The sequence below is a fragment of the Athene cunicularia genome (assembly GCF_003259725.1).
Source record: "Athene cunicularia isolate RWA chromosome 1 unlocalized genomic scaffold, athCun1 chr1_part2, whole genome shotgun sequence".
Classification (NCBI taxonomy): Eukaryota; Metazoa; Chordata; class Aves; order Strigiformes; family Strigidae; genus Athene; species Athene cunicularia.
Genome location: NW_020799092.1, coordinates 3668804 through 3677182, shown reverse-complemented (window position 1 = coordinate 3677182; position 8379 = coordinate 3668804).

Below are 8379 nucleotides of genomic sequence, written 5' to 3'. Positions count from 1 at the left end.
CTGCAGGCATCTCTTTTTTTTTTTTTTTTTTTTTTTTTTTTTTAATTGCACAGCAAGTGCTCATCTCCATCTCACAAGTAAGTCAATTCCATGCAGGGCTGTATCAAATTGATTTAAGATCTGTGGATGAAAAGCAGTGAATGACTGCCAAGCATCATTATATTATGGAAGTTTAAAGCAGCATGATGGGTGAATATCCTCATTATTCCCAAGGAGAGGTCACTTTGCAGATCAGGATTGGTGCAGGAAAGGAAACCAATTTGGGAAGAACAGGAATGTGAAATGCACATCAGCTGTGGCAGGCATTACAAAGTCCTTACTCGTTTTCTGTTTCAATGTTGGAAGAGAAACTTCCTCTGAACTGGTCCCTCTGCCATGTAGGAGCAGCTCCTGGTGGCCCATATCCAAATGTTTCTTTTGGTGGCTCCTAAAGGGACTTATAAAGAAATTACAAATTTCCTCACAATCTCTTGAGCGCCATTTGGGAAATATAAGAAAATTGTTTGCATTTTTATATGTTATGTTATACATTTCTGCAGCTGACTCATTTCAGTTTGTCGAGGAAACTTATACAGCCTCACAGATGTTTTTTTTCAACTGTTCTTCCTAACAGCAGAAGTTGAAAAGTTTAATCCTTGTGAGAGGAGCTTCCTCTACTAGGCTGTGAAGGGCCTGGATTTCAGTCCCAATATGCCACAGGCATCCAGCAGGAAACTGCTCTTCATCTACTCCCAACTAGCTGTCTGTTAGCAGTGCTCTGGGGCCCCAGGGGTTAACTTCCCAAAATTCTTTGCTGAAACTTGTTAATAACTTCCATATGTACCCCTATGCATGCACAGGAGGGGCCCCACAGCCAGCAGCTCTTGCAATAATACTTGATTACCTCTGACATAAGGGTCTGTATGCCATTAGGGATCTGCCTTGATGGATCAGGATTCACTGAAAACCACAAGTTTGTGCAAACACATTTCAGAAAATTTATTAACATTTGGGCATCCTCAGAGTTTGGAAATTAGTTCCTTCTAGGTAGGCAAACTTCAAAGTAAAACCTTTTGTGTACACACAGCTGGGTCTCAGTTTTGGACTCCTAACCTGATGTCCCTCCCAAAATGTGTATTTGCATCATTAGTCTTCAAACATGCTAAAAACCTTAATTTACAATTTACAAATTACAAAGGTATTCCTTGCTTAGGGGAATATGATGGTTTTGTCTGATTGAGTTAGTTTTGCTCCAATTCCTTAGATGTTTGGCATCTGTAAAGTTAAAAGTTAAAGCTGCATGCACTGGAGCTTTTTGCCTGCCCTGTGCCATTGCCTGGTGCAAAGGCAGGGCTGCTGAGGGCAGCGTTCAAAGAGAGAGTAGGTGTCAGAGGGAGAGGGACATGTGGCAGAGCCACTCTGCGACTCCCAATGCCTCCCGGGTCTCTGCGTGCTCCTGCTGCCTTGTGATCTCAGCTGGGGCTGATGGAGGTGGGGTTTTGATTCAGGCAAGGCAGAGAACTTCCAAACGCTTCCCGTGTAAGAGCTGGCTTGATAGAGCAGGACTCTTCAGCCAGAAAAGAGATGGCTGAGGTCTGCAGCAGAGATCTGTGAAGCCTAAATGCCACGGAGTAGGTGACCAAGTAAGTGTGTTTTCTTAAAAAAACAAGGAGGCGTCCGATGAAAGACTCAAGTGCAAGACTCAGAAGAAACAAAAAGAGACGTTTCTTCATATGTTGTATAGCTTAAGCTGTGGAAGTCCCAGCCACAGGCCACCAGCGAGGCTTACCTCTTTGTGGGTACAAAAAGGGGTTAATGGTGATTACTGGAGCACCTCTGGAGGAGGAAATGCTGAGACGGGAAAGAGGGGAGAGGTGGGTGCAGGTGCAGCTTTGGGCTCTGTGCCTCTTTGGGTTCAGCTTTGCTATGGCAAGAGTGCAGGAACAAGCCAGCCTAAGTCCAGCCTTAGGCTCCACAGCACAGGGTGCAGTCCAGGCTAGCTGAGCCAACAGCTCAGCAGGGGATAGCTGTGATGAGATCCGGTGTGCACGGAGCTACTTTGCTGAGCTCCAGGTGTGCATGGAGCTCCTGATACCTGCGCCAGGGCCTCTCGAGGCACAGGAGGTGTCTGCATGTGGCAGACCCGTACAGCCACCTGTAAAGCGTGCAGTTGCGTGCCCTAGGAGTGATTTGATGGCAGCCCCAGTTTTCATTAGCAGAAAAATTGGGACACCTGTCTGATGCCTGGAGGCAAGCACCATCACAGGCTGGGGAGAAAAATGTTGCCATCATCCAGAATGAGTGGAAGAGACAGACTTGTCAGCTGAGCTCATCAGGGCAGACCAGCATCAGCTCGAGGTCATGTCTGGGATGGCTCTGCCCAGCTCTGCTGGTCAGGGCAGGGCTAGGGGGTCCCAGCCTGACTACCTTAACGTCAAAAAGGAGCTGCACAGCTTTTAAGAAGATGTGCAAAATGCTATAAGTCCCCTAGATCTGCCTTTGATGCATCCAACCTAGAGCAGACAATGTGCACATGCTTTTAAATGAAGATTTTTTTGGTTCCTGGGCTACCTGCTTTCCCAAGACACCAGCCTTGCTATCAGAGCTTTCAACCTTCGAGCTGGTTCCAGATGCCATGGAACAATGACCAGATTGTTGTGCCCCTCAGAAGGTTTTGGATTAGGCCCCCCCCGCTTTATCAGGCCGATGTGAGCAAATGTGGGTTTTCTACTCTAAATATAATCAAAACAAACCCTGCTCCCACTGGCTTGTGCAACAAATCATGCTGGGGGAATTGCTGGCATTCGGCATGATTAGCCCAAGCACATATGCCTTCCAGCTCGCAAACAATAGCCTAAAGGATTGGAGAGGATCACAAACAAAGCACTTACAGACGAGACAGCATTTTCAAAAGGGTCTTGAGAGCTTATGTCCATTGGGGGTTTGTCTTTTAAAAATAAACCAGAAGTAAACAAATTGACAAAGATGGCTCTGAAGAATCTAAGAGAATGAATTACTGGATGTAATACTCCAGTGGAAGAATGATGCTGCGGGAAAACTTAAGGCAGGACTAAAGGGTCCTTTTAAACTCCTCAAGAAAATGTGTCCACAGCCTTGGGGGATGGGCACACACTGGAAGCCTCACCGGTTTGTGCTGATGAGCCCTAGTGGGAGCTGGAAGGGATGCAGGAGAAGACCCTGCTCAATTCACAGGAGAAAAAAAAAATCCCTTAAAAAGCAGTGAGACCAACAAAAGAATTAGGCAGCTTGTGTTTTATAAATTTTATGGGAATGCAGTCTAAAAGGGAAGTTACCTGCACTGTAGGTTAGTGACAACTGCTGTGAATTTCAGACTGAAAACAGTTCAGTTCATGTAAATCATAGGTTTTATATCATGTTTTTATTATTTTTTAAATATATAATACCATTTTTAAATGCGTGAAGAATTATTTTGAATTGTGTCAGTTTTTTCTTGGCCCTGGCAGTGTGAAGTAGCAAGCGCCCAGCTTTGCACCGAAGAGCTCCTGCAAGGGGCCAGCAAAATTCTTGACACTGTTGAAGCTGCTTGCTCACTGAGACAACCACAGTGAAAGGGAGCTATGGTGGCAGCTTGCCAGCATTGCTGTAACTGAGATGGCATTGCACGTGACTCCAGCACACTGAGTCCAGAAAGACACCGGCATCTATCACTCCTTCCCTGGTTCTGTGCATGCCAGTACCACATGCACGTAGCAGACCCCTTCATTTAAAAGCTTCAGCCTAAAAGATAGCAGCTATTCTGATCACACAGCATCTACATTAGGACAAGGTATGTGCCAGGTCCTTGCTGCTTGACTTTTAGATGCATCTAGGGTTGTTTTGAGATCCATTGAATCTCAAGCCTAAAATAATACAGGTGCAACTCCAGATGTTCTAGGTAGTATCCATCCTCTAGGTTGTAACCCTTGTTCTGTGGTACTGGATTGGGTGGGGAAGGAGTGATGGCTCCTTTTATCCTTGAACTTATGTGAAGAGCTCTCTGAGGAACTGGGATGGGAGAACGTGATGGTGGAGAACAGGAGCTGAAGATATTTTCCTGCTCTTACAGACTGTTTAGGGAATCGGCCAGATACAAAGGAAGCTCTAATGTACGTGCTGAAATACCTAAAATAAGCCATGCAAACAAATCAGTTGTATGTTATCCAGATGGGACTGTTCAATAACAGTAAAGTGCTCCCAAACTCTGCAAAGAGAGAGATTATAGAAGAATCAGGTATAATTATAGTGCCTTATTATTACCATTCTCATCATTCTTTCTAACAAAGCTTTTCAATAGGATGAAAAAACTTCTTGCAGGAGAACGTAATGTGTTTGCTGGCATTTTTTCATTCTTCCTTCCAAGGCTGTTCAAGTCAGTCCCTGTAAATGGTGTTAATAAATACCATAATGATCTTGGACTATAATTATTATCTTTCAGATGATACCTTCTTTAGCATCTCTCTATGGTCTTGACTACAGCAAACCCTTCACCTGAAATGCCTCACTGTTGCTACCTATAGTGAGAGCACCAGCAAAAATACCCCACTGCTACTCTGATTCTTGCTTTAATACATTCACTTCCAAGCACAGTTAAGCAACGCCCTTACAATATTAGTGGCTTCAGTGGCTTGTCTGTCTATGTACTGCTCCAAAGCTGGAGGAATATATATGTGGAATCACTTAGCAATTATTCTCTACTTTGGAGAAAGTTATAGACCCAAAGGTATGTATTTGCAAGCTGTTCTCCCCCACCTGAGTCCTGTCTTCTCTGAACACCAACAGTGCTTGTGAGAAAAGTCCAGGGTTATCAGAAGCAGACCCTGGGCAAAATGGGTGTGGGATACACACATCCTTGTCTGCAGGTTGGTCTTGTGGGCTGACACCACTGAGAGAAGGAAAAAGGCTGTCTGGCATTTTTTCAGCAGTATCCTTTTTCTGGGTCATTTCAGATTCCTGGAAGTATTGCTGTCGGAGGAACCTGACAATGCAGGGGAGCTGTGCTCGCAGCGGAGGCACAGCCCCGCAGCAGCTCTACAACTCAGCGAGGACTTCCCAGGGAGGGGATTTCTCACAAGAGGGAAGTCCCAGGCAGCTTTTCCACTTCTGTGGCTCCCTCTGCCTCGGAGCAACTTAGTATGAGGAAAAGCTGTCGGTGAGTGTGTGGACAGTAAAAACTCTACTGACGCATCTCATTCTTAATCTGCAGCACTCCCTGTGTTGCAGTCCTGGTGGCCCTGATTCAGCGAAACTCTCACACCTCTTTCAGCTTAGGGAGATACCCACGCCTGTGTCAAGTGTTGTGGTGCAGGAGAGCATCTCTCCCAGTCTTCATTTCTCTGTGCCCTGCTCACCTGCAGGTCCCAGGCAAACCAGGAGGACAGGTGGTATGGTATGAAGAGGTGCAGTAGGCTTGAGGGGGATGAGTTAGGTTTGTTTCTTGGGGTGGGAGAAGGGGGTGGTTTCTGAGATGGGTCTTTCTCTTTTCTCCTTCTCTCTCTTCTCCTTTCCCCTGAGCACCTTGGCAGAGCCTTGCTCTCAGCTCAATGAAAGTAGGGCAGAGTCTAACCACATTTCAAGTTGTCTGCATTTTTGGATTCTTGGTAACTGCGATCTCTATCAGTTCCTAGAAAAGATTTAAGCAACTTATAAACCACAGCTGGGCAGAGATAATAAAGGAAGCAGTACTGAGGTGGGGAAGGATCTCCTCAGCATGTGGCAGAGCAGGAAGAGGGAGGTCTGCGGGAGAAGCCATGAACCTGGCTATGGTAGAGGGTCTTCGTGTGGCTACTTGGACTGTGAGGGGAGACAGGGGGCTGCCTGAGGGAAACCTCAGCAAACATTACTAGCTAGGTATAAAATGCGTGTGTATGTACATGTATATACATATATATATAAAGAGCAAGTGGAGATATATTTAGCCACAGGCAAAGGGGTCTGAACTCTGCTATGGTATTCACCTAGTTTTTGAGGCAGGAGAGACCCCTTCACTGGAGGGGTTGGAGTGGATTCAGGCTTAATTCCCAACCTCCAGGCCCACAGAGACGTTCAGAAAACCCCTCCCCAGGTCTCCCCCTGCTCCACGGCAGCCTTGGCTGCTCCTGCTGCACTCAGCAGTGCTCTGCAAGGGTTTGAAAAACAAAACATGATGATGATCCTCTTACATTAGGCCAAAACTACAGATTCTTGTCCAGTAGTCCTGTCAGCTAGGGATGTAGATGGCAGGTGGGAAACTGGGGGATGGGGAGGGAAGACAGAATGAAATACATTTCTATATTGGCAAAAATACTAGAAAAGAGGTGATTCTTCCAGCAAATGCTTTTGCCAGGATGCTTTATTTAGTTTGCATAGCCAGAATAGGGCCCGGTGGCGAAAAGATGTTTTTCAACCCTAGGAGAATGTGCTATAACAGCTTATCAGCCTGTGTATTCTCCGCAGTTCATGATAAAAGCAAAGTTGAGGAATTAATAGAAAAAAAAGCGCACCATATTCATTTGCCAGCAAGATACTTAGCTACTTAATCCCTTCCCAGCCTTCCTCCCAGAAGCTGGTAAAGGTCTGCTGTGCATGAGAAAAGCCATGCCAATCTAAAGCAGGGTGTGACTGCACTCGTGTCTGCTGCAGGGGTCTATGCTGGTTCCTGAGGTTGCTGTCACTGTGCTGCAGGTTGTGCCTCCCAACACCCTGAGCTGGAAAGCTGCGGCAGGGCAAAGAAAGAGTCACAGTTAAACAAACAAACAAACAAACAAGTGGGGAAGACATTAAAAGGGAAGGAGGTGAAAAAAAACACGGGAAAAAGTGAGGGGAGGAACAGGAGAGAGAATGAAGTGGCCTGGGCTCAGGGGAGAGCAGAGTCTTCTTGAATGACCTCAGGGGAAAGGAGCTTGGATTTGGAGGCAGCCATGGGGCAGGCCTGGGTACCTGGAGGCAGTCAGAAGCTGCTTTTGCCAGGATGTGGGGAGCTGGGGCTGGCACAGCCAGCTAGCTCAAAGCAGGACTTGCTGAGGCCGGTGCAGCTTTCCTGTGTAGACAAGGCCAGAAAGGCCATCTGGCAAGGCCACTGTTGGCAGGGACCAGTCCTGCGGCATCCTCACAACCGCTGCCACCTTGTCTGACATGACCCTCCCTGTGTCTGCTCTGCACAGGACCCAGGCTCTGCCAAACCTGTTTGCTTCCCACCCTTTGCCCCTTACAGAAAGGATGTGCATCCCTTCACTCAGGAGATTTTCAGGGCATGATGTGCACACCTGGAGGCACGCAGCTGGCAAGGAGAGGGGTTGGAGACTCCTGTTTTAAGAGAGCGCGGCTGGGAGCTGTCAGCAGCATGCCCTGCTCCTGCCCAGCATCCTGCCCCCAGCATTTTTGCTCCTCATGTGAGAAAGTTTGGGCTGGCCTGCCAGGGCACCTCAGGGCTGGTGACACATCCTGTGGCTGTGGGAGGGCTGTGTGCCTGTGACTCCCGCTCTCATTCACCCACGGGGGCTGGTGAGGCCTGCTCCCAGGGCCATTCACAGCAGCCACATGTCCTTGGGGTGCAGCAGCGAGTCTGCTGTTTGTGGAGGCACTGATTTGACCCTGCCCCTGCTCAGGCAACAGTGAGCTAAACACCCTCACCAGAGCGTCGACTAGTGCAGCATCACAGGTTAGTGGCATGAGATAGGTGCCTGGGCTTTGCTGGTCATGGAAAGCACCCACTCTGCAAGCCGAGAAGTATCATTCATAATAAAACTGCGCTCCTCACCAGCAGTGGCAGGAGTTTCCAGAGCACCCTCAGCGTAGGAGGGACAGCTTGCAAGTGGCTGAGCAGAGGGTGCCAGGCACTGGAAGCAATGCTGCCCGTGGCTCCCCATGTTTTGCCCACTTGGTTGGGGGGACCGTTGCCCCCGAAAGGGCTCAGCAGAAGTGACTCAGCCACTGCCATTGCTGGAGAGAGCTGAAAGCTGGGGCTGTGAGGGGAGCCTCTGGCAGTGGGGCAAGAGGTGTGTGTAGGGTGACAGGTCCAGGCTGCTGTGGGGACAGTGACCTCTGGCAGCAGAGGTGGGTGAGGGGGGCAGCAGGCAGGCAGGGGAAGGAAGTGGGCCGGCAGCTGGGAGCAGGGATGGTTTAAACCCATTGCAGCCGGGGTGTGCATCCAACAGAGCCTGCAGTAAGGTTTATCTTCCTCTTCTGTCACCCCATTTGCTGCTTGCTCCCGCCTAAGAGGCAAACTGCTACTGCACTATCTGCAGCTTGCTGAGTAAATGTTGTTCTTCGAGTTGTTGATTACGGTTAATTAGCATTATTTTGCCTTAAATGAATCCTAGTTGTGCTCATTTTCTCCGGGGTTATGGCCGTGGTATTGCTGAGAAGCTCCAGGTGACGTGGAATGGTGGTGGTGGGTGGGGA